Source organism: Passer domesticus, chromosome 15, assembly GCF_036417665.1.
Source record: "Passer domesticus isolate bPasDom1 chromosome 15, bPasDom1.hap1, whole genome shotgun sequence".
Taxonomy (NCBI): domain Eukaryota; kingdom Metazoa; phylum Chordata; class Aves; order Passeriformes; family Passeridae; genus Passer; species Passer domesticus.
In genome coordinates this window covers 5,212,235-5,235,251 of record NC_087488.1, presented here as the reverse complement: position 1 = coordinate 5,235,251, position 23,017 = coordinate 5,212,235, and the positions used below count along the sequence as shown (strand labels likewise).

Here is a 23,017-nt window from a genome sequence, read left to right as displayed (position 1 = left end):
CTGTTACATCCAGATAACCTGAAGGGTCAGCAGCATGGATAACTTCCAGACAAGCACTGGGGTCCAAAAGCAGCCTGAGGGTTCCTCCCACACTGCTCAAGGCTCTGCTGTGGAGGGACACAGGGAATTCTGAGCTATCCACTCGTGCATGGCAGTGTGGAGAACAGCCCTGGGACCTGGCAGGACCAACTGTACCCCTTCAGTCTGACAGACTCTGAGTGCTCCTGGTGCTGTTTGACAAGCCAGGCATGAGCTATTCCCAGGGATATTAGTGATGGGATTGCACCACACGCTGTGATCACACTCTGACCCTTCAGATTTCACAGCACCTGTCCCCGTGGGGACAACCTGAGGCTGCCTTTGGCTCCCACAGCTGCCCCAGGTGTTGCTGCTTTGTACTCTGGCCTTCCTGAGCACTTTCACAGCTCCTACAAAACACCCTGGGCTCTGCAGCAACCGCTGCTCACAGCTCTGACTGACCCTCAAAGGCTGAGATGCCCCGGACAGCAACATTGTTCTCATGACAGGAAATCATCAGGATTCCTCACTTAGTGAAAAGAGCACTACAAATAGCTGGAAAGGTTTAAAACCTGTCTGAAATAATACCATTAAAGGTGGAAGGATTTAACTTGCTCTCACACAGCCACTCTGCCAGGGCTTAACAGTAGGGGATTTGGCTTGGAAAACTGCAGCAATATCAGAACAACTAGTTGAATACAGGAAAAAAAGTAATACTCATTTCTGTATTTCAGTTAATCTGCTAAAACATAGGTCTATTATAGTCTGCTGGAACATGCATATGGTCACAACAGAACTGAAAAATAAATTAAGGCTTCCTTTGAATCCCTCACAAAGGTGACAAAGCGGATGCCATTGGAAGGAAGAGGACGGCAATGTGAGATAAATTAGCCAAATCACTTGCTGAAATGTGGGATTATATTAGGTTAAACTTCAGAGGAAATAAATAGAATTTTAAATTCAATAACTTCCGTTGACATTATGAGCTATTGTATATAAACTGTAATGCAAATTTAATTGCTACACTGTTTTGTGTGTTCCACAGCACTGATTCATTCCAGGGTCAATATGGGGTTTGCTCCCTTTGTGTCTCTACCAGGCACATGTGAGAAGTATTAGATTTTGCTCTTCACTTATCCCCTTTCAAATTGCAAAATCAGTCTATGAAAATAACCTTCACTCTGTCTTTAGCTAGCTGCAAAGGTAAATTCTTATCTCAACTTTATCTGTATCCTCAGTTTTATATCAACACTAAAACATTAGAGGGAAATACCTTCTAATAATGATACATTAATGAGCAATAAATTACAGGGGAAATAATACTTAGGACATCCATATTAACACTAAATGAGTTCTTCATTATTAATATAGTATCATAAATATAAAAAGGGAATTATAAATAATTAGGTTATGATTTTATATTGTTAAACACTAGAAATTATCTTTTTATTTCAAATAATTTCAGTAGATGTTGGAAAATTTATCCACCCTTTGGCACAGGCTTTCATGCCAAGTGAAGCAATCTGGGAAGAAATGGGTGCTCCAAGTGCACAAGCCCTGCCATGCCTGAATCCAGAGCTTATTTCACTAACAGGGAAAGCTTGTTTGGCTGAGGATTAGAAAATTTGGACTAGCACAACCACAGATTCTAGAAAAAGAAAAGTAATTACAATTTTTACTTGTATGGGATAACATCTTTCCTGTTGAGATTATAATAATTTTTATAAGCATAGGAGTCAAATGGTCAAATGGAGAAAGCCACCAACACAAAGTGTGTGTGTCCTGGTGACCTTGTGGCAAATATCCACAATAGTGCCAACAGCAGCTTTTGACTGGAGTTCATCCTCCCACATTTTCAGATTTTAGACTCTGAGGGTGCTAAAGAACAACATGGCCTTTTACCGACAGAATATATTACAACAAGACAAACTCAGATTTACTTTCTCTTAGTTATTTTCCTTTTCTTTGATTTCCTAAGCTCCCCTGATAAAAGTCCTCTGATACATCTACTAAAAACTGCTGATGGTGATGCTGCTACCCACAAAAAAATGAGGTAAGAAGAAATAGTGTTTAGGCAGTGCATGAAACAATAAGAAAGATAAGTTTCTGTGACTTTTCTAGCAGCTGACTAATACCAGGGTAAAGGAATCAAATACTTTGTGTTTAAGTGAGAAAATGGGGGTGGCATATTGCTGTATATGGCTGCTTATTTTCTATTTTTCTATTATGAAAATGGGGACTGCCATTTTCTATTATACCATGTATAATAATGATATTTCATGCAGGAAAACCTTACTAGGGTGCTAGAGGGCTTTGGGCAGTTTAAACTTAACTAGGTGATGGAACTGGGAGAAAGGACCTACAGAAATGCTCTTTAGTTTTCTGTATTCTCAATATATAAGTGGGCCCTTCTATACAAAGATGAATTTGCACAACCATCATTAATACAAGCCTTGGAAATTTATCACTTCATAATTTTACTTTGTCACAGCTCTGAAAGAAAAAACGACATGTACACAGCGAGTGACAAACTGCAATCTCACAAGCACCATGTCTATGCAAATGCTGTCAATAAGGTTCTAAACAGCTCATTCATTGCCAGGCTCATACCCAAAATTGAAACTCTTCTCACCAAGCTCTTGCAGGCTGGAGGTTATTTTTCATTTAGATATGACTGCTTAAAATATAACTATGTTGCTGAGATATCATTTGTCTTGCCCATCCTTTGAAAAAGCACAATTCAGAATTTTGCTTAGCAGCCTCACAGGGAGGTAGGTGAGTGTCACATCTGCCTCCTTGTGGCCCTGCCCCTCTTCCCATCTCTTCTCCCTGCTCCACAGGATCCTCTGCCCTGGAGTGTCTCTGGACCAGCCAGATCAGTAAAATAGCCACACACGTTTTTGCATTGTTACTGGGGTCGGATATTTTTGGTACTGGGCTGTCCCTGAGGCCACAGAGGGGCAGGGGGTGAGAGCCAGCACTAGGAGAGCAGTGGAAGTGCCAGCCAGGAGGACAGGGATGGGATCACCCCACCAGGCTGCAGGGACCTGTGAGCTCAACTTCTGCTTCTCATGGGAAACTGGATGAGAAAAACATCGGAGCCTGACTGTCCTAAAAAGTGGTTTTGTGAGGGACTTCTCTGTGGCCACTCCAAGGAGACTGAGGAGCCTTGCAAGTGCAGCTGAGGTGTGTATTCTGCTCCTGCATCCTCTGCGTGGAAAGAGCAACCTCACACGGGGACAGAAAACGTGGTCAGCTGAAAACACATGACTACAGAGTTGTCTCAAAATGAAAACCAGTAAGAAAGGAAGGAGGAGCATGGATACATAGTTATTTAATGCAGGTTTGTGTTTTCATGTGACTCTCTTAATGTCATAGTTGTGCTCCAAAATAATAACTGTATGAAGAAGATCTATAATTAGGGGACATCAAGAGCTTCACTGTAAACTGGAATAGCCTGTCAGGTTGAGATTTCTCTTTCAAAAACTCCTGGAATTGCAATGACAGGAGTTCATTTAATGGATAAAAGATAGTGATACTGCTGCTTTCTTGTGTTACTGATCTTGCTTTTAATGAGAAATGGTGGGGGTTTTCCCTTTTTCTGTTGGAAATTATGCATTGAGCCTCCAGCCTGCTCAGATGCATCCAGTGCAGTTGAAAAGGTTCTCCCAGTTTCTGCAGCTGTATATTCAATTAATGTAATATGTCACAACATTTTCAAAATGCAAGTTTCTTAGGAAAAGAGGCATTACTGTGAAAAAAGGAATTTAAAATACGTGTAAAACACATTTTCTTGGGAAAGTATTTGATTCAAATTGTTAGAAGACAAAAACCCATAAAGGTCTGTCTTATGCCTTCCTTCTTAATCTTCAGCCAAAGTTTCAGGACCATAAACTGGCATCAATAGAAGCTGCATCTCAGGAATGAAAGGAATATATGGCCTTTAGAGAAAGAAATTTTTACACTTAAAAGAGAGAGAGGGAACATTTCTATGCTTTACAGTCATTCAGCATAAAATTACTTACTTATTATTCATGACTATCTTTAAATGCTTTATTGAAGCATAATACAAAAAAGTACCTGCTCAAACCTAAACCCCAAAATTTCACCTATCCATTCTACATTTGGGCTTTGGCTTCAACATTTGTCAAACATTTCCATTATTTCCCCTATTTCCCCTATTTTTTGACATTGCCAGGTCAGTGTACCAGTCATTGCTTTGGTTGTGACAGGGTCAACCACCCACCAAAAAAAAAAAAAAAAAAAAAAAAAAAAAAAAAAAAAAAAAAAAAAGAAAAAGCCACATCAAAAGCAATTGTACAGTTTGCAAAGGAGAGCTAAAGATGGGGTTGCTAAGTAGGAGAAAAAAAGAGACAGGTGCAGCATGACTTGCTTTGGGTATTCAGTGCCCTGGGACCCTCACACTGGATGTTTTCCTTAAGGCTTGCAAGCAGTGTTTGTCTCCTTGAACCCAAAGTCTTCACATACCTCCCCTAAACCTTTTCATTCCACATTCTCACTCCAAGGATTTATTCCTCTCTCTGTGCTCAGGATTTAAAAGCTGTGCTCTCTCAGGTGTTTTTGGGACTAGGGGAATGGAGACTCCTGGTTTCCTCCTGCAGCCTGTCTCAGACTCTGTTCTTCTTCAAATCCTGATGTAGCATTAAGCCTTTAGTCCTACCTGGGGCTGCATCCCAGGGGAGCAGGGGAGAGATCAGCTTGGGTTTTTACAGAAAGAATGAACTTCTGAGGGGCAGGCAGCTATCCTCCTGAATCTGGCTGAAGAATAACAAAGCAGAGAAAGTATGTGCCAGTGCCTGAATCAAGCCCAGTGTGGATTCAGATCAATTCCATCAAAGCATTGAGCAGACAGATATTAAGCACTTAATTACGATTTGCAAAGATTATGAAAAACTGTGTTAATGAAGGAAAAGCAGTGGTTTTTTTGCCAAACTGTTTCATCTGTTAATGGTTGCAAATTTTCTGGTGTCAGGAACTGTTGTCTGCTTCATTTCCAGCTCCAGGTTCACGCAAGTCCTTCTCAGTTAGAAAACACGAGTGGGATGACTTCTCCTCCTGCCCTCTCCAGCTTTACTCAAGAGAGCTGACATTTCATGGGTAACCTAGAAGCACCTTCTGCCCACCTGCAATTCACATTCCCTGTTACCACTGCACATCCTCAAGAGTCCTGGACTAGGCACACATTACTCACCATCCCTCTAATTTCTTCAGAGTGCAGGCCCAGCCTCACTCTTTTACTCAGCTATAAAGCAATGGCTGAAGCACTGACACCCTCCTTTTCTATGTAACTGCTACAGATCACCCTACGAGGGTGGGTTGTTTGCCACACATAGCTTTGACCCCTATAATAAAGAGAGACTTAAGCCATTCTATTTGTCACCGCCCTCTCCCTTCAGGTTTAGCCCTGGCTGGGAATCTGGCAGCAGGAAGCCATGGAAAACAGTTCCCTTGCTCCCATGCCAGAAAGAAGCCAGGATCTCCAAAAGGCCTTTTCCCTTTGTTTAACATGAACCCAGGGTACCCACCTGAGGCCCTTCTGCAAATGAATGGACTTCTCATCCCTCTGCCACGGCCCCCCTGCCTGCTGGAAGTTTGCTCTTTGGGCAGTGATTCTGGTGGAATGCAATCATTTAAGTGTGATTTATGGCGGGGCTCTGTGCAGCTGGCTTAGTGCAAGGTGAGTGCACAGCAGTGCTTTAATAGTCCTTTTCCATTAGCAGGTATGTTTTTCAGTTGGCTTCCCTGCGATTGGAAGAGTTATAAACGTAACATATAAAACACTGTTGGTAAATGTCTGCAGGCTGAGAGAGAGTTTACTGCTTGCCTCTCTGAGGGTGAGATAACTATATGCCTCTGGAAAATAACCTTCCAGGTGATAGCTGTGACTAAAAATTTGATGGGGAGAAGGAAAGAGTGTTTACTGTAGTGAGCTTAAAAGGAACATCTATTCAGAAGCACATCTAGGGGGGAAAAACAATCTTCTCTTTGCTTACACTGCTCTTCTTGCTTATAGGCTACCTCTCTGAATATCCACACCGATGCTAAATGGCATTAATAATTGCTAAGTTGTATTAAATTGCATATCAATCAAATTAATAATGTCTACAGTACTTGAGGCATTTAGGTTCTTCAAAATCACTAGCATCTGCTCCTATTAAAAATGCCAGATGATTTGCAAATCCAAACTTTTGGTTAAAAACGTTAGCTAACAAGGTGAAATTAAAATTTACATCTTATTCTGGCATAATGAATATAATTAAAAAGAGTGATAAAATCCTTTGATTAACCCTCATCCCATTTTGCACAGCACTGTTATGCAAATTAAACACTCAAAACTTAGTACCAGCAAAAGATTCTAATATAAATATGTTTTAATTTTAAAATTAAGAATATATAAAAACATGCCAGTGGATCTGTGACTGCACCCTTTGTCACTGCTGAGCTAAAAAGCATAACTGGGGGCATATGCCACAGTGAGATAACTCATGTCTTGAGTTACTGAGGGATTAGAGCTTGTTCCTGCTTCTTCTACCAGGCATCATATTATTCCCACAATTATTTTGGTGTATAATTAATTAGCCTCCCTACTATAATCAAGCTGCACTCTGTCATCAGAAACATTCAAACCCTGCAAAATATGCATCAGAATTACTGTGTTTTGGGTTGCTGGGTTTGTTTTGGTGCTTTCAGCACTCGTGTGATTTTTCTAGTGGTAAAGTCCTAACAAAAGCATTCATTTTAAGTTCTGCCTGAACAAATGGTGTCCAGCATGGCTCTGGGCATTTCAAATCTTTGTTCAAAGGCCTCTCAGTTGGCTCCCCAAGGGTGCCTCCTGTGGTTTCCACGAAGGCCTCAGCTGAAGAAAAAAGCGCAGCAGCAGTTCTGAGTTTTTTGGTTTCTTCTCCTTCCCTGTGGATGTTTGGTTTGCAGGACAAGTCCTGGGTTCCTGCCTGGAGTTTTCTGGATGGGTAAGACTGCTTTTCTAGCACACGGCTTGGACAGCTAACAAGTGTTCAAAATAGAAACTTCTTTAAATTCACAATATCCGTGTTGCAGAGAAAACTATCTCTGCGCAGGGGCACAGATGAGGTGGCACAGGGGTTGCAGTCTATCTCTCAAATCCCAGCTGCTGCTTAGAAATATTGTATACAATGCTCCTACCAAATCTACAGCAAGTCATTGACCAAACTACTTGTCTGCTTCTCCCCCTCCCATCCAAATTAGAGTAGCTAACTTAATGAAAAATGATTTTTTTTCTTTTTGTCGCTTAGGAGGGTCTGAACATAAAGCTCTTATCACCAAGCCACAGCTGTAGGAGGAATCCTTTAATCACAGCCTTCCTCCTTGTAGAAGAATATAGATTTATGACTGGACTTTGGTTACTGAGCGAGAAAGAAATATTGCCAGCAGCCACCATACTACTTCCCATAGGCAGTAAACAGCTTTAATCTGCTTTAGCTGTCATTTTGAAGTCGAGAGATATTAGAGTACAATGTAATTATGTAGTTGTGGGCAGAAGCACAGTTTATTTTCTTTAAACCAAAGTGGCAGAGGTAAATTCGTAGCCTGTGCCTAAACAAACAAATCCTCCCTCCTTGCTCTGGCTGCCACCATGGGTGAAGCAGTGCCAGCCCTTGGGTGTTGCTTTGCTCCTCCTTTCCCTGGGAACCTGGATCCCCATCATGCTGGGATTAATTTGTCTTTCTCTCCCAGACACACAAAAAGGAGAATATTTTCCTGACTAGTACAAAAAATTACTAGAAATGCTGTTTTTGTTAGGGGCACCCCAGGCACATGTTCACCTCTGAGCTTCCCAGGATGAAAATCTGCTCCCAAAAGCACAGACACTCATTTTCTTACTTGCTTCAATATAACATATGTCTGTTGCTATAGAGAGAGTATTGGAATAATTATCATTTATCTTTGCTTTTCTATTTAATAGGGACTCTCAGGAAGGAAAACTCCTACTTAATTATTGAACACCAATAAAAGAGTGTTTAGTTTTTTTCCCCCATCTCCAGGAAAAAAAGGAGCAGCTCCCTTTGAATTTTATTTTTTTGTGTGTGTTTTTTCAGGAAAGACTGCTAAATTCAAGTCTGGAATATGCAGGCTCCAGGTACAGCACTTACGGGAAGAGTTTCCTGTGTTCTAGGTGAATGCTGTAAACACTCAGTCACAGAGTTACCTGATGTTCTGGTTTGCATGCGAGGTGAAATTTCTTCAACAGAAAATAAAACCAATTCTCTATCACAGTACCACCATTGTCAGCCAGCAAAATACCCAAATTTTTGCAACCTTTAATTCTGTCCTGCCCTTGAGAAATCTTTACAGTCACTTTCTACCAATTTTCTCAAAAGATTCACCTGCAAAGCAGAGTCCTACATGCTTAAGTCTAACAATTCAGCATATCACCAAAGCACCCAGATTGCAGTTTTACTGCAATCTGACCTTTATAAAACTTCAATAAGCATATAGATATGTTTCCTCACTTATTTATTAAGTGAGCATAATGAATTTACTTGGGCTGTTGTCATTAAAGAACAGTTGCCTCTTGGTCTGAAATTCTAGGGAAGAAAATTCTAAACCATACTTTCCGCTTTATGTGATCTAATACTGCTGGTTTTTCATGAGTTAAGACAACAAAACACAGATAAATTGCAGTTTTCCTGGATATATATTGTTTTATGCTTCATATTGCATTTTAAAATTCATAGATTGAGGGATCTATTTGCCATCAGCTACATCCTATTGCCTTTGCAAGGAGCTGCTGTGGCTGTTATGCAGGACACTGCAGCCTCTCTGGATTTTCATACCAATAATCTCCTCCTGATGGAGTTTGTCCACCCCCAAAATTCTATCAGAAACTGCATAAAATATCTGAGCCTGATCTCTGCTGTGTATCACCAGTTCAACTGCTTTTAGGTTGTGCACAGACCAGACAAAATGCCATTAATTAATACCAGAGTGACCTAAAGAAAATATATTTGTTCCTTCATTAGCAAAAAGAATGGAAAAAGAAATTAAAGGCAATGTGTGGTTTATTGGGCAAATTAAAAGGAGTGATGTGCTATAGCACCAGGAGCAGTAATTATCAATTCTGTCTGAAAAGGGAATAAACAGTCCTGCAGGGCTCTTTGCAGCATCATTTTGGCTCTGTATTCCAGCCAGGAATCAGTCTCCATGGAATCTAAGCACTTAACCAAGCAAATCATTCCTGCTAAGAGTAGGACTTCTAGCAGCACCAAAGATCTGGGTGCTGTGGCCTATCAGGAAGAAATGTTGGGCTGAGCTGCTAATTTCAGAAGCTGAGGAAGGCACATCTATGGTAAATATGAAGAAGGAAAACACACTGGCATGTACACTTCAAGAGCAGCTCCCTCAGTTCTTCATTCAAGTGACAACACAAAAAGGAAAGGCAATTTTAGGTCACTTCAGAGCTTTAAAAAATGAAGATGCAGAGCAAAGAGGACAGGAAAACTCCAGCACAGTCTCAAAATAAAACCACTGAGCTTCAAAGATTGAGAAGTCTTCTCAGTAAGGATTAACATTTTCAATTAATAACTTTTATGATAAATTGTTGTGATAATTAAATGAGAATAGAGACTGGGTGTGTAGCAAATGTTCTGGAGAGTCGGTGACTGCAAATTTCTCTTTTCTTTTCTCCATCAGCATTCATCAGTCATCCCAGACATTAAAATGAACAGTTAAACATAGTCCTGTACAAAACAGAACTGTGGTAATGAAAAAAGGGGGAGGGTGGGGGGGGGAAGAAAAAGAAAAACATAAAAAGCAGTCCTGCAGTTTCTATTGAAATAGACAGGGAAGTTCATTCAAAACTGGCATCTTCTAGTGGGACATACCAAGATAAAGATAACCATCAAGGATAATGCTGTAGGTGGGGTCACACTGACACTGTTTTGTAGTAAACTCTATGATTAATAAAAGTGCTCGGAAAGTGGTTTTTTAATGACAGACAGATAGATATTGTATGACCCAAGTTCTTCCTAAATGCCATCTTATTGTCAAAATGCTGAGAGAGAAATTTGATATGATTAATGTTCTTTCTCTCTCCCTCTCCCCTACACTGATCAAACACAAGAGGGCTAATCCAGTTGCCTACACTGAAGCAATGAGCAATAAAAATTTCTGCAAAATTCAGTCCTCTTAAGAGAAACCTCTAATTTTACTCATTTTGCATTACAAATAATTAAGGGATATGAGTCAGAGGGCTGGCAGTGATCCCCAGAGATCAGTTAAATCTGTTTCCTTGCTTGCAGGCAGAAAAATCCTTCATGGCATTTCCCAACACAAGTGTGTCTATCTGAGCCTTTTAAAGACCCACACTCTTGCAGCATCCCCAGCCACCCTGCTCCAACATTCCATAGTCAAGGAAAAGCTTTCCCTAACAGCTGAGCTAAGTTTTCATTTCCATTGTTAGAATTTCTTACCCCATCTGCCACCAGCATGGAACACCTGCAGCTTCACTGTTATTTTAAACTTACCCAGGGTGACATTTTTGTCAAAAGTGATCCCAGTGACTGGCTGCATGGCCCTGCTGTGGCCCTGCTGATGGGTCCAGCAACTCAACATCTGTCAGCTGAGCTGCTGATCCAGCTGAAAATGAATGGAGAAAAGCAACAGGGCAGTTTTGAAACAGATCCATGGCTGCGAGGTAGCAGATCAGCTTGAAGGCTGAAGCTTCTGGCACTGCTGCCACCAAGAAAAGCCTCTCTGGAGCACCAGCCCAAGATCCATTCCCATTGAATTGAAACATTCCCAGCTGTTTTCCATCCCAGGATTAGGCACTTGGTGATTCCTGTGTAAGCCCAGTACTTTTCTCTTGTATCTGTTTATTAGAGCCATGTATCTGGAATAGTGCTACATATCTGTAAGAAAACCATATATCCCATCATCCTTAATCTCCTGCTATCCAGCATTCAGGTTCCTCCAAGCTGGTAATATCTGCAAGTTTAATAAACCTCCCCCCTAGCACATCCTCCTGATCACAATTTAAAAAAATTAAATAGCAGCAGTATTACACCCAGATAAAACAGTGAGTTAGTTAATACCTCTGTAATTGAGGACACCTGATTAACATTTTAATAAAAAAAAAGGAAGAGAGAGCTGTTGATGCATCACTCAATTAGAAATTAGGCCTCACTCCTGACTCATCAGCTGCAATATCAGAACAACTGGAAAGCAAGCATGGCAAACACAGCAGTGGTGAGTGATAATGAGCCCAGGTTCTCCAGGGAATTGGTTTTATTGGTTCCTTTCTCAGACTGGCTACAATGGATCTTCAGAGAGATGCAAAAAGTACAGTGTCTACTCTTACTATCTTACTGCAGCTACAACAGTTAATAACCACAACTTGCAAAGCACAAAGAAGGATCAGCTTCCAGGAGGGGCAAAGCCAACAAATGCTTGATAGGAAAGACCCGTCGTTATCTATGGACTAAAGAAAATCAGCCTTCAGCCACATAATGAATATCACAGTTTGCATTCAGGGGTGATCTCTAAGCTATTACCTCTGTGGTTCTTTGACACACTATGTTATTAAGGCCAAAATCTACAGAAAATCTAAGAAAATTTTCTTCATGCTAACACCAGCAAGGCCTTCTGTGGCTTCCACGGGGAAGATGAAAACACCAAAGAAAATTTTGAAAGACACTTCACAAATTAATTTCTAGCAAAAAAAAAAAAAAAAAAGAATAAATACAAAAAAACAAAACCCAAACAAACCACAAAACAAAACAAACAAACAAAAAAACCCCCACCAAAACAACAAAAAAAAAAACAAAACAAAAACCAAACACAAAAACCAAAAACCAACAAACAAAAAAAACCCAAAAAAAACTATTAGAAATGTTACTTGTGGCTACCAGAAGTTGGTTTGTGGAGAAGAAATTTGTTAAAAATTCAAAAGTACTTATATAAGGTTTGTGTTTTCCCTTCATGAAAAGCGTCCTGATGTAGAATGAGGGAGGTAAAAGAGGGAAGGTGAGGGAGACCCTATCCAAACCAACTATTGTTATCCAAACAGCAGTGTTAGGAATGCAGCTTTGCTCCTTTCCATCCAAATAACCCAACCACTGGGATCAGCAGCCACGCTGTTCCTCCCTTCCCCCACAACCAATATCTATCCTTGCTTCACTTGCTTCATAAACTAGAATTATTTTTTCTTCCCTAAGCCCTGAGAAATGGGACACCAAATTAGATAGACTACTGGCTAATCTGTTAAGGTGTTTCTTGTATTCCTCATGGAGACCAGTTCTTGGAGAGTTGAACTCATGAAGTTAAAATTCATTCCCTGTGGAGAGAACCAATATGAGGCTTCTGTGGCATTTCTCAGCCCTACAGCTGTTGTGCTGCACAGATATATCTTTAACCCATTCATATTAGTGAGCAGCAGCTTCAGGATTTTGTTCAGTCATTTAATAGACTCTAGAGCAAGTTACAAGAAGAAAGAAAGAAAAATAACACTTGTTTCACCTACACAGGTTAAAATCCTACAGGATGGTTTCTACTAATAGGAATTTTAAAGCTAAGTTCAGGCATGTAATTTGCTGTTCACAGGGGTGCAGTGCTACCTCCATCCACTCCTTCATGTCCCTTCCTCTACCTCAGAGACTGCAGATCAAACACTTCTTGGATATAACAAAATTGTTAAAGTACAGTACTTTCATTTTAACACCAGAAAAAAATTGTGATTAGAGCATTATGTGCTAATATAACATTCAACAATTAAAATTACTTGCATCCAAATTTTATTGCCAGTTAATGGCATCTAAAATAATATTGATAACAAATGACGCAGAATATCTTCCCAGAAGTCTAATTCTGATTCATAAAATTGTTTCCTGTACTGGCTTGAGTAATGATACAATGTATAATGGGAATAATACATCCCAGTTGTTTTCTGCAAGTTCTACATTAGAGTTTTCCATACACTTACACAGAAAGCTCAAGAAAGTAAACTCCATATGAAATCAATAAGTAGGTCTAAAAGGGTGTCTGAAACCAGCTGGTTTTCCCTGTAGCTCTGGAAATACAACAGGGAACACCAAAACAGACCCCAAACCCGACAGGATTTTCACATTTACAAGGGTTTTCAATGAACTCCAGTCCAAGCACACGCAAAGATGGCCCCACTCCAGCCATCACAGTGCTGCAAGGAGGGCTTCCAACCCTGATGGGCAGAGTGAGGAGCAATCAAAGGAAACTCTGGCTCTCAAAAAGAAAGGAAGAAAGCAACAAGAACCCAGGCTGTTGTTTATTAGCCAGGTTAGCCAGGTTTTCCCCTAGCTCTGAGAGCCTTGAGAAGTGAGGATTCAGCTCATTTATATGTGCTAGAAGGTGATCATTCACTGATGACTCCTAAAAGCAGCAGGTGTTGGTGAAATCCAAGCACCGATCTTGCTCTTTTTATTGCTCACCAAACTTTGCAGTTGCAGGAAGTTTATGGAGTACAGCACACACACTCTTCCAATGAGGGATTTTTTTTTTTTTAGCTGCTCTTCATTCTCCCCTCACAGAGCTCTTTAGAAGGAGTACAGGAGAGGCTGTAACTCCTTTTCAGAGCCAAGTCATTCTGAGCCTGCTGTGCATAGCAAATGCTCTGTGGTTGCCCTCTCCCACTGCACCAATTCTCCCTGGATTCTACAGACAAGGCTCTGTGCAGTCTCTTTGGCTACATTTGGCACAAATTAGGGTCATCAATAAAACAAGTCATAGCCACAGTTCAGACTCCCTTGATTCACAGCAGGAGGGAATGCTACATCTTAAAGCAAGTGCTGTCATTTCAAATGTCACCCAGTATGTCACCAAATGTCACCTTCCTGGATTTTTTTCTGTAATGACAGTTTAAAGCTATGCGTGATGTTTGCTGAACTCCCTGGTAGATCATCTATTATGTTCCACTTCAAAATCAGATGTTGGACCTCCCTGACATCTGGCAAGCAATTGCCCTGTAGTTACAGCAGTGCAAAATGAAAAGAAACCCCAAACACCTCCTCACACACACACCTCACACACACACACATCCTCACCAAGCTTTTACCTTTCAAAAACACCTTATAAATGTCTTGTAATCCACACATGCACTTAAATATCACAGCATCACCTTCACCTTTCACTGCCCATCTTCTATTGATTTGTCTATTTGTGGTTTTGAGGGGTCACTTCTCTGGGAAGGTGAGCATTTCTCCAAAACCAGAGTTTACAAACTACCTTTTTTTTTTTTTAATGGAAATTCCAAGTAGACCTAATAAATACCCAGCGACAGGACATCCAAATTCTATCTTCTTTGACTGTACAGATGTTTGTAAACAGACACACATGGAAATAAGTCTTAAATGCAGACTTTTAGTGGAATTAGTACAGGAAAGTTTGCCCCACTTGGCCACTGTTTTTCATCAGTTTGCCATCATGGTAAGTTCTATTACATGCTTTTGAAGTGTTAGTGTTCTTTCCAGTTTACACTGGAACATTCTGAACATCAGTCACACAGCATCAGTAACACCTGGATTATAAGGAAGAAAAAATAAGAGTGGTTCATGCACAATTTCACAGGAACAGAATTAAAGGCTAGATAAAACTCTCAGATCTGTCAAGTGTCACACCCCAATACCATCCAACTTTTCTTCAGTTTTTTAGCTAACCCCTGTGCTCTGATAATCCTTATTTTTAGCAATCTGTGCTTCTAAAAGTGATCTAATCTCTTACCCACCTAAGCAAATCTTAAACTGATGCAGGGATCTTCAATTGCATTAGTTATTTTTAGGATAGTTTCTAAAATATCTGCAGACTAAGTGGGCAGTTTTACTCATGACACTCTCTGTCTTTATTTCCCAATTAGCTCACTGTCTATTAATGCTTGCTTTTTATTTCACTTCAACTTCTCCTCTTCTTTTTACTTTTAAAATTCCTAACACTTGGTGCTTCTCCAGAGCTGCCTGTGCTGTGTTTCTGGCCCTGGCCAGGGTAGGGCTCCTGCCTCCCTGCACTACCCTCAGTGATCAGTGGATCAGTGTAGCCCATCTGTCTGGCTGCTGACATTGAGCCCCTTGGAGCCTCTGTTTTCCTGTTCTATTTTTGTATCATTCAGCAACATGCGTTTTCCTCTGAGGTCACCCTTAAAGGTCCATGTGTCATGTTTTTCATTTCTGCCTTGTCAGGAAAATCTTGCCACTGCATCTATCAAAGTAATCATCAGGCCTTGATGTAAGAGTGTGGTTCCCCTCACATTTTTCATTACCAGATAATTTATTAATATCCTCCTGAGCAAGACTAGATTCAGCTTGATAAAACTGCTATCAGCAGTGACACAGTAACACAGCTCTGAGTGTTCAGCTTGGCAAACGCTGAGAGAAGAGGTGTCCTTCAACCTCTCCCACCCCTTAATTCCTCAGCAAGCTAAAAGATTTTGGATCCCGTGGCTCTGGAGGCTTTTGGCTTTGTGCCACTTCAGCAAAGATGACCTGGGTCAGCCTCCTGAGACCAGCCCTCACAGCACATCTGGCTCTCCCTCCCTGGTGCTCTGTCGATGGTGTGGAATACACACCCATTAAATGAAATAAAAGCAAGCTAAGGATAAACACAACAGCAAAAATCTTTAGTGTTGAGAGTGTTGTTGGATATCAAAAAACTGCAGGCAGTGATTTTGCATCTCAGGCTGGGCCACCGACACTGCTCTGGATATTTGCTCTGTTCCAGCCACTGCACCCTGCCCACGCTCCCTCCCTGCCCCAGCACGCTGCTGCTGTACCAGCCATTCCTCCTGCAATTCTATTTCCTGGAAACAGCCTCCCCTCCTGTACCAGCCATTCTTCCTGTACATTATGTTTGCTGGGAAAAGTGTTCCTCCTCTACCAGCCATTCCTCCTGTACATTTTATTTCCTAAGAACAGCCTCCTCTTCTGTACCAGCCATTCCTCCTGTACATTCTATTTCCTGGGAACAACCTCCTCTCCTGTAGCAGCCGTTCCTCCTGTACATTCTGTTTCCTGGGAAAAGCATCCTCTCCTGTGCCAGCCATTGCTCATGTACATTACATTTGCTGGGAAAATCATCCTAAGGCCTCTCAGGCAGCTCCCTGCTCCATTACAGCCCGAAATGGGAGCACAGGAGGCCCTCCACAGAAGCGGCTGGCTAATGGCTCTCCGGGTGGACATTAGGGGAGAGATGCATTTGTGACATGAGTGGCAGCTGTGCAGACACCAGTTTATGTGATTCAGCACAGCTATTTCATTAATTGTGTTCCACGGTTCATTTCCTCAGATTACACTCAAAGTAAATAAATAAATAAATAAGACTACAAAGCTGCTGTGTTCTCTGAACCATCTACCCAACAAAAAGAAAGGGAAAAAAAGGTTCTTATTTTAATTGGCTTCCTACATATTTTTCTGTCTTAGGTGCTTTTTAAATGGTAAAGTAAAAAAATAAAGTAGATTGCAGCTATATTCTGCTGTCTAATTATCTCTTCAGATTTCCACAGAGACTTGGTAACTCAGAGAGAGCCCTGCTATGAGGAAGCATGCTCTAACAAAAGTGGAAATGTAGAGAATTACCTACAAACGTGATGTATCTCTATCTGCTGCTTTATATGTTTCTATTTCGTGACTTAAATTTAAAACAGAAAAACTGCACGTGAAGTCTTTGGAATTCAACAGCTTTGCTTAAAAACAGATCCTTTATGTATCTTCATAACTATATTCATAATGAAAAAGTAATTACAAGAAACAATGAAAAATGCAAATGCAGAAATAGAGAAAAATTGCTTTGATTCAAATCAGTAATGTGAGGGCTTTAAAAAAGACAGGCATCCTATGTTTGAGCAGGGAGTGACAGGTGACTTCTTCAGTACACAAAAACCAACCAGAGCAGCCAACATGGTCATGAATGTACAAGATTAAATGTCATGGAAGACTGTCCTAAAAAAAAAATATTGTTTCATAAACTAGCAGCTTTCACACCAGTAATTTACAAAAATATCATCAGTAAGGACCTTTTGATTGAAACACTGAAATTAGTGTGGAACCCTGACCCAGCTCCTGTGGTTGTTGCCAAAACCCGTGTCACTCATGGTCAAAAACTGAGCTGAATCAGGTACAGCAACCTTCAAAGGTTACAATTTCTATAGATTCTTTTTTTTCCAAAGCCTTTCCTTAGGAAGTTTTTCGGGTTTCCAGAGGAAAAGCTGCACCCAGGAACAGCCTTCAGCCTTGCTGAAGAGCAATCACATGGGAATGTAGGTTGAAATCTTCATTCAAATATCACCAGAGCACATTCTAGCTAAAAGACTTGTAAAGAGAACAACTCTTCATGAGAAAATGCACATCCCCTCAGAAAACAGCTACATTTGACAGGGAAAATACCCAGTCTCTTTGCTTGCTTGTACAAAATATGCAAATACAGAAAGCTCGATGTTTGCAAAAAAGGAAATTGAGAGTGAACATATTTAGAAAAATATGGGGCAGGGAGTCCAGGCAAATGCTGAGTTATAATCACCAGCCTACTATAAACACCCGCAGTGTGAGAAAGGCTCTCTCCCCCTCTGTGTTTTAGTGCTGCTGCTAAGCACGGAGCTTTTTTGTGGTTTCATTTTAGTAATCAGGATCTCTCGTACTTCCCGGACAGATGGCCATTCACACTTCAGTGCTCACTTAAACACATACGTCAATGATAACAGAACATTTCAGCTCAGAACAGGCCAATGCAATCTTCCAAATTCAAGGCTATCTGTCATTTTTGTTAGTTATATAAAATCAGAGTCAAAAGAAAGTAGGACTCTTCCTATTTGGAAGGATAGAAAGAAAATGGAAAATTCCACCTGGCTTGCTGTCAACATGAAACTCCAGCAAGGCTATTTAAAATCATTTCAGAAGGTTTGAATGTGTAGCCTCTGCTGATCCATTGGCACTTGCTCGTGGGGCCTGCTAAGAAATGGGAGCAGCAAATACCAGATTAGAGAATGACTGTTGGGCCTGGCAGGCTGCTCAGAACCCCCACCAGCGCATTAATTCTGGATATCCTCATCAAATCCATCCCATGTTCATCTTGTAATGGTCCTGGGTTTGTCTCTTGAGGTTCTAGATGAGCACCAGCACCTTGCAGCTGCACTCCCCAGCACGAGAGAGTCAAACTGGGATGGAGGGGAAGGATGTCCCTGGCTCGGATGCTGATCCCCGTATCTGCTCGTGGACGCAGTAGTTACAGGAAAAAAGAGACAAAATCATTTTCTGCTGCTGCCAAGGCAGCATCTTAGACAAGAAGAAAAGAATTTAAATTTCATAACACTCTCTTTTATCTTCAGGATGGTCTCTGTGTGAGAAATGGAAATCTGAAACAAGGGTGGGGGAAATCTATCCATGACATTTCTGGGTCCTGCCAGTCCCAGGAAGATCCTGTTTTCTGCTGAGAACCTCTGCTGAACTGAGCTTGTCAGCAACTGATCTATTTTTTTTATTATTTTTATTTTTAGTTAAAATAGAACTTTGCAGACAATCTTTTGGAAACTTTGCCAAACCTAAACCAACCTATGAGCCATTTAAAGTTCAATTAATTAGTAACTAGGAGGACAGAATTAACACAGGGGAGCATTTAGGAGAGTGTATATGTAATCAGCCAATAATTACCAACACAGAAACAGAACTGTGACATGGTATGGGTTTCTAGCACATCCACCTAAGTGTTTAGAGATAATCACATAGCAGTGGTTAAATATTTTAGGTTGCCATCCAGGGGAATGTTTGGTAAGTCTCCTTTTGCAGTTTGCACCTAAGCCACTCACCATAAAGCTAAAGAGGCTCAACTGGCACTAGAAACTTCCATAAATTTACAGTGCTGTTTATTAGCTGGGTCTAAAATCTCTCTTTTTCAGAGGACTGCCAATAATGGAGACATTTACTGTACCACGCTTTTGTCATGTGTGTTTGCAAAAGGAGATTTCTCATCAAAGAAAAGCATGGCAGTGAATCAACAGTCCAGCCAGAGCCACCAAACAAATGAGTCTTAGAGATGAAAAACAAAAGTCATGAAAATCAACTAGGCCCTGAATGGCTCTATCATTCTGAAAGTAAAACCTGTGCAAACTGCAGAATTTAGGGAACATTTTACAAGGGAGTTAACTGAATTTATGCTGCAGTGGTTTACACAGTCAGGAAAAGCACTGCCATCCCTCTGTGATAGCATAACACTGGTGATACTGGAAGCTGCCAGTGCACTGCAAGAATACAGTCAAAATCCTTACATATGGATCATAAAAGATCAAAGAGTTATCTGAAATACTGACAAGCCTTCAGTATTTTCTGCCATTCCCAGTAAAAAAGATAAAAAATCTCTGAGATAACACAAGCACAACTCCTTCCCAAGGCATAAAACAGCCCTGAGTAGCTGGATTTAACCTTAGCCATGTGGTTAGCACTGGAAAAGTCCCCTTAAACAAACTTGTCTTGTCAAACACATTGTGAAATAAAAGAAGGTGACCCAGAAGATCCTTCAAGGCACAACAGAGGAGTGACTTTACAGATCAGCAGCTTTGACAAAGTAGAGGAGCTGACCCAGGATAGGATTAGCTGGGGAGGCAAGCAGTGTGTTGTGAGCACCTGATTGAGCTGGAACAAGACAGAAGATGAGAATAAAACACCCTTCAGCTCCTCACAGAAACCACTGCTAAACTTTGAGGGGGACAAGATAAATTTGAAGGAAGACAATAATTAGCTTTTCTCCTGGAGTGTAATTCGTAATTCATTCTGACTGAAGAAAAAGGAGTGTTTTCTTTGTGGAGGAGGCTGAAGGTATCTGAAAATCTCTGTGCCTCACCTTTCTGCTTTTTCTGATTTAAGCTTTCTTTTGTAGCTGGTGGGAGCCTTTAAAGTTGACTGAATGCAGATAAGAGGGCAGGGTGGTCAAGATGCATGTTCTTTTTACGAATTGTTTGTCTGTGTTTTATAATCCTCTGTGGCTGAGACATAGGATGAGATCTGCCACAGCTGGTTGACAGCCCTCCACAGGAGTGCCAGCAAAGCAGAAATTGCTTCTGGGTGAACAATATTAATTTAAAATACCATTTATTTATAGAAAGCATTAATCTAAAATTAATTTTGTCATAACTATGTGGAAATAACATCATTCTTCCTGAAATAACCAACGAATCACTGTGCCTCCTACTGTAAGTTTTATGTATTTTTCTTATGCAATCTCTGGCAAAAATTGGTTAATAGTCACTATAGGCTTGGGTACAATGGACCCCAAGTACTACAGATCTCCTTTGAATAGATCAAACTGTTTACCCACTCTAGAATAGATATTATTTACATAAAGATTTACTGAATGCTTAATTTGAATTTCTGAGTTTGGGGTCTCTTTGCCTGGTTTTCACTTACATGTTATTTGCTATTCCCGTGTGTTTTAAGATGGTTTATGAAAGCTTTGCATTTCCTTTCTGCAAACTGCTGTGTACCTGTAAACATGTATTGTGACATGCAGATGAACAAAACTAGATTTTAAAAAAATGAGCATTATTACAGCACTGCTGTGTATCAATATTCCTCCTATGAGGAGATTAATAAATTAGTAAGTGCAGTCCAAAGCATGTTGGCCTCATCTGAATTTTTCGAAAAGTACATTTTCAGCCAAAGAGAAAGCTCTAACTGCTTGGTAACATAAACCTAAGGATGAATATTCAGGATCTTGCTCTCCATACAACTACTCAGTTCACCACGTGCCATCCCAGCACATTCCTCCATCAGCCGCAGGAATTTTTTTTTAGTCTCAATTTTTTTGTGTACTACTTGATTACATAATTGCTACTAATGCCTCCTAATTGGGTGGAGGCAATGACACCCAATTAGGTCAGTGTCAATGACACCCAATTACTGATCAGTAGGACACAGGGCTTTGCTGGGGCTCCTTCTGCTGGAGCTCAAGGGGAAGGGGCAGCCTGTTCCCCCCGCAGTCAGAGCTGTGCTGTTTGTTGGTCACCTGCACCCCACACTCACACAGCCCGTGGTGCCCCCACTGTGCCATCCCGTGTGCCATTCCAAGCCTTCACTTCAGCAGCGCTGCTTTGCCTAAAGCAGTCAGTAGCAACAGGAAGAATTTGCTTGGGCTATCAAATTATTCTTTGTGGAGCGGCTCTGTTCAGTAATATTAATGACTGTATAAATAACAAAATAACTTCTTATGGTTCTGCAAGACGTAATTCTCTTTTAATACCTGACCTTCTTATGTTTTAATAAACTTATTGAAATTCCTTTTTTAATAATTAAACGTTGCAACTATAAAAAGGGAGGAAATGCTTTGGATATTGCCTGCGGTTTAAATATCATAAACAAGAATTTTGCCTTTCAAATGTCAGTTGTCAAACATTTTGCTGAACATATGCCTTTCATTTAAAGATGAGGGTACCTGCCTGAGCTGCTTTAAAAATATCAATCTTTAGATATCACTAGTGCAGCCCATTTTTTCACCTTTACTTATTTTGATTATAGGATGTGGAATACATCCAGGTGAAATCTAATTCTGTATAGGAAATAAAGAACAGTCCCTTTGGATCTGGATGTATTCTGTATTGATTATGGATTTTATATTTGTATTGTGTTAATGTCCAGGAGATTTACCCCTTAAAAACAACAGAATTGTCCCAAAGTCCAACCAAAGGAGTTACAATCTAAAATCTCATGGCTAAATGTAGAAACTACATGTTTCTAAGAACATTTCTGAGCAAACGGATTGTTCCCCCTGTTTCCTCCAAGCTCACATCACACCCCAGGAGGCTGAATGGCAGCTTGGTTCCAGGACTGTGAAGCTCACAGATGAACACAATGAGAGCAGCAGGAGTGGAAATGCTGCCCGTGACTCACTGGGGGAAGACAGACCCATTTCCCTCTGGAGAAAGGAGTTTGTCTGACATACCCACAGGAGCTCTGGGGCCACAAGGAAGAAAGTCTCCAAGGGCTAATGAATCTTTTTTGGGAAAAAGAAAATAAATTAAATAATAAGGTTGTCCACGCACAAGCTGAATTAGCTTTGAAAAATCTGTAAGCGCTATTTCTTCAGGTAAATCAAAACTTCCAAGTAAACTAATAACAAATGCCAGTATAACATTTTCACGTAATAACTTTCATTGTAAATGGAGCAGGAAAATAGGACTGGTTTTAATAAGATAGAGACTGGTTGGAAAAAAAATTACCTCAAATTTCCAGACCACTTGTCTAAATTTTATGCAAATAGCTGTAGAAACTCCAAGTTTTTTCTTGCTTATGTTTTCTGAAATTATGTTATGCTTACCTTTATTAGAGTGCTTGAATGCTTTTGCTTCCACAAACCCTAAGACACCAGTCTGGAAAACGGTGAAATGCTATTTCAGACGGAAGAGTCTCCAAAATCCAATCTACATCCATCTTAGCTCCCTAAAACAGATCATTATTTGATTATCAGACACACATGCCAAGTCATAAATTAATATTAAAGTCAGTGATGGGACCTGAACCTTGATCTGGTGGCTTCCCAGGTGAGTGCTCTGCACTTGAGGTAATAGAGTAATTAGACAGCTTTTCCTCTGAAGGATAATTGCTAATACATGTTAGCTGTTGGAGAGAAGCCCTCCTGAGGAGCAGATATGGGTTTCCTTTTTCATTAAAAAAGAAACTTCACTTTTTCAGTGTTTAACCTTCAGCATATTAAAATGTTTAGTGCCTAAGTTAGATAGAAGTGTTCCTCTGAGTAACAAACAATTAAATATAGTGGAGAAGGGGAACGTGGGACTGTTTCTGAGACAAACCCACAGTGACAATTAACTCAAAGCTGTCCTGCCAGCCATTCTTTAACCCACAGATCTGCAAACCAGCACACAACCTCAGTGGGGGTGAATAAAGGCAATAAATCCTGTGATGCACAAGGAGCTCTAACAGCCTCCTGAAGTTTTTCAGAGATGACCTCTGACATGTGTCACACCCCATGTGTACAAACCTCCCTG

General features: G+C 40.6%; 1 long non-coding RNA gene across 5 annotated transcripts in view; it reads right to left on the bottom strand.

The window, feature by feature from the left end:
* The window catches only part of LOC135281571 (uncharacterized), a 311,787-nt gene that overhangs the window by 110,849 nt on the left and 177,921 nt on the right, over positions 1–23,017 (bottom strand). For 2 of the 5 annotated variants that reach the window (XR_010348176.1, XR_010348177.1), the window contains exon 4: positions 22,330–22,451. This is a non-coding gene — a long non-coding RNA (uncharacterized LOC135281571). Of the gene's footprint in view, positions 1–8,705; positions 9,771–10,541; positions 10,654–22,329; positions 22,452–23,017 lie in introns of those variants that run through there. The other 3 variants (XR_010348174.1, XR_010348173.1, XR_010348175.1) reach the window with 3 other exon arrangements.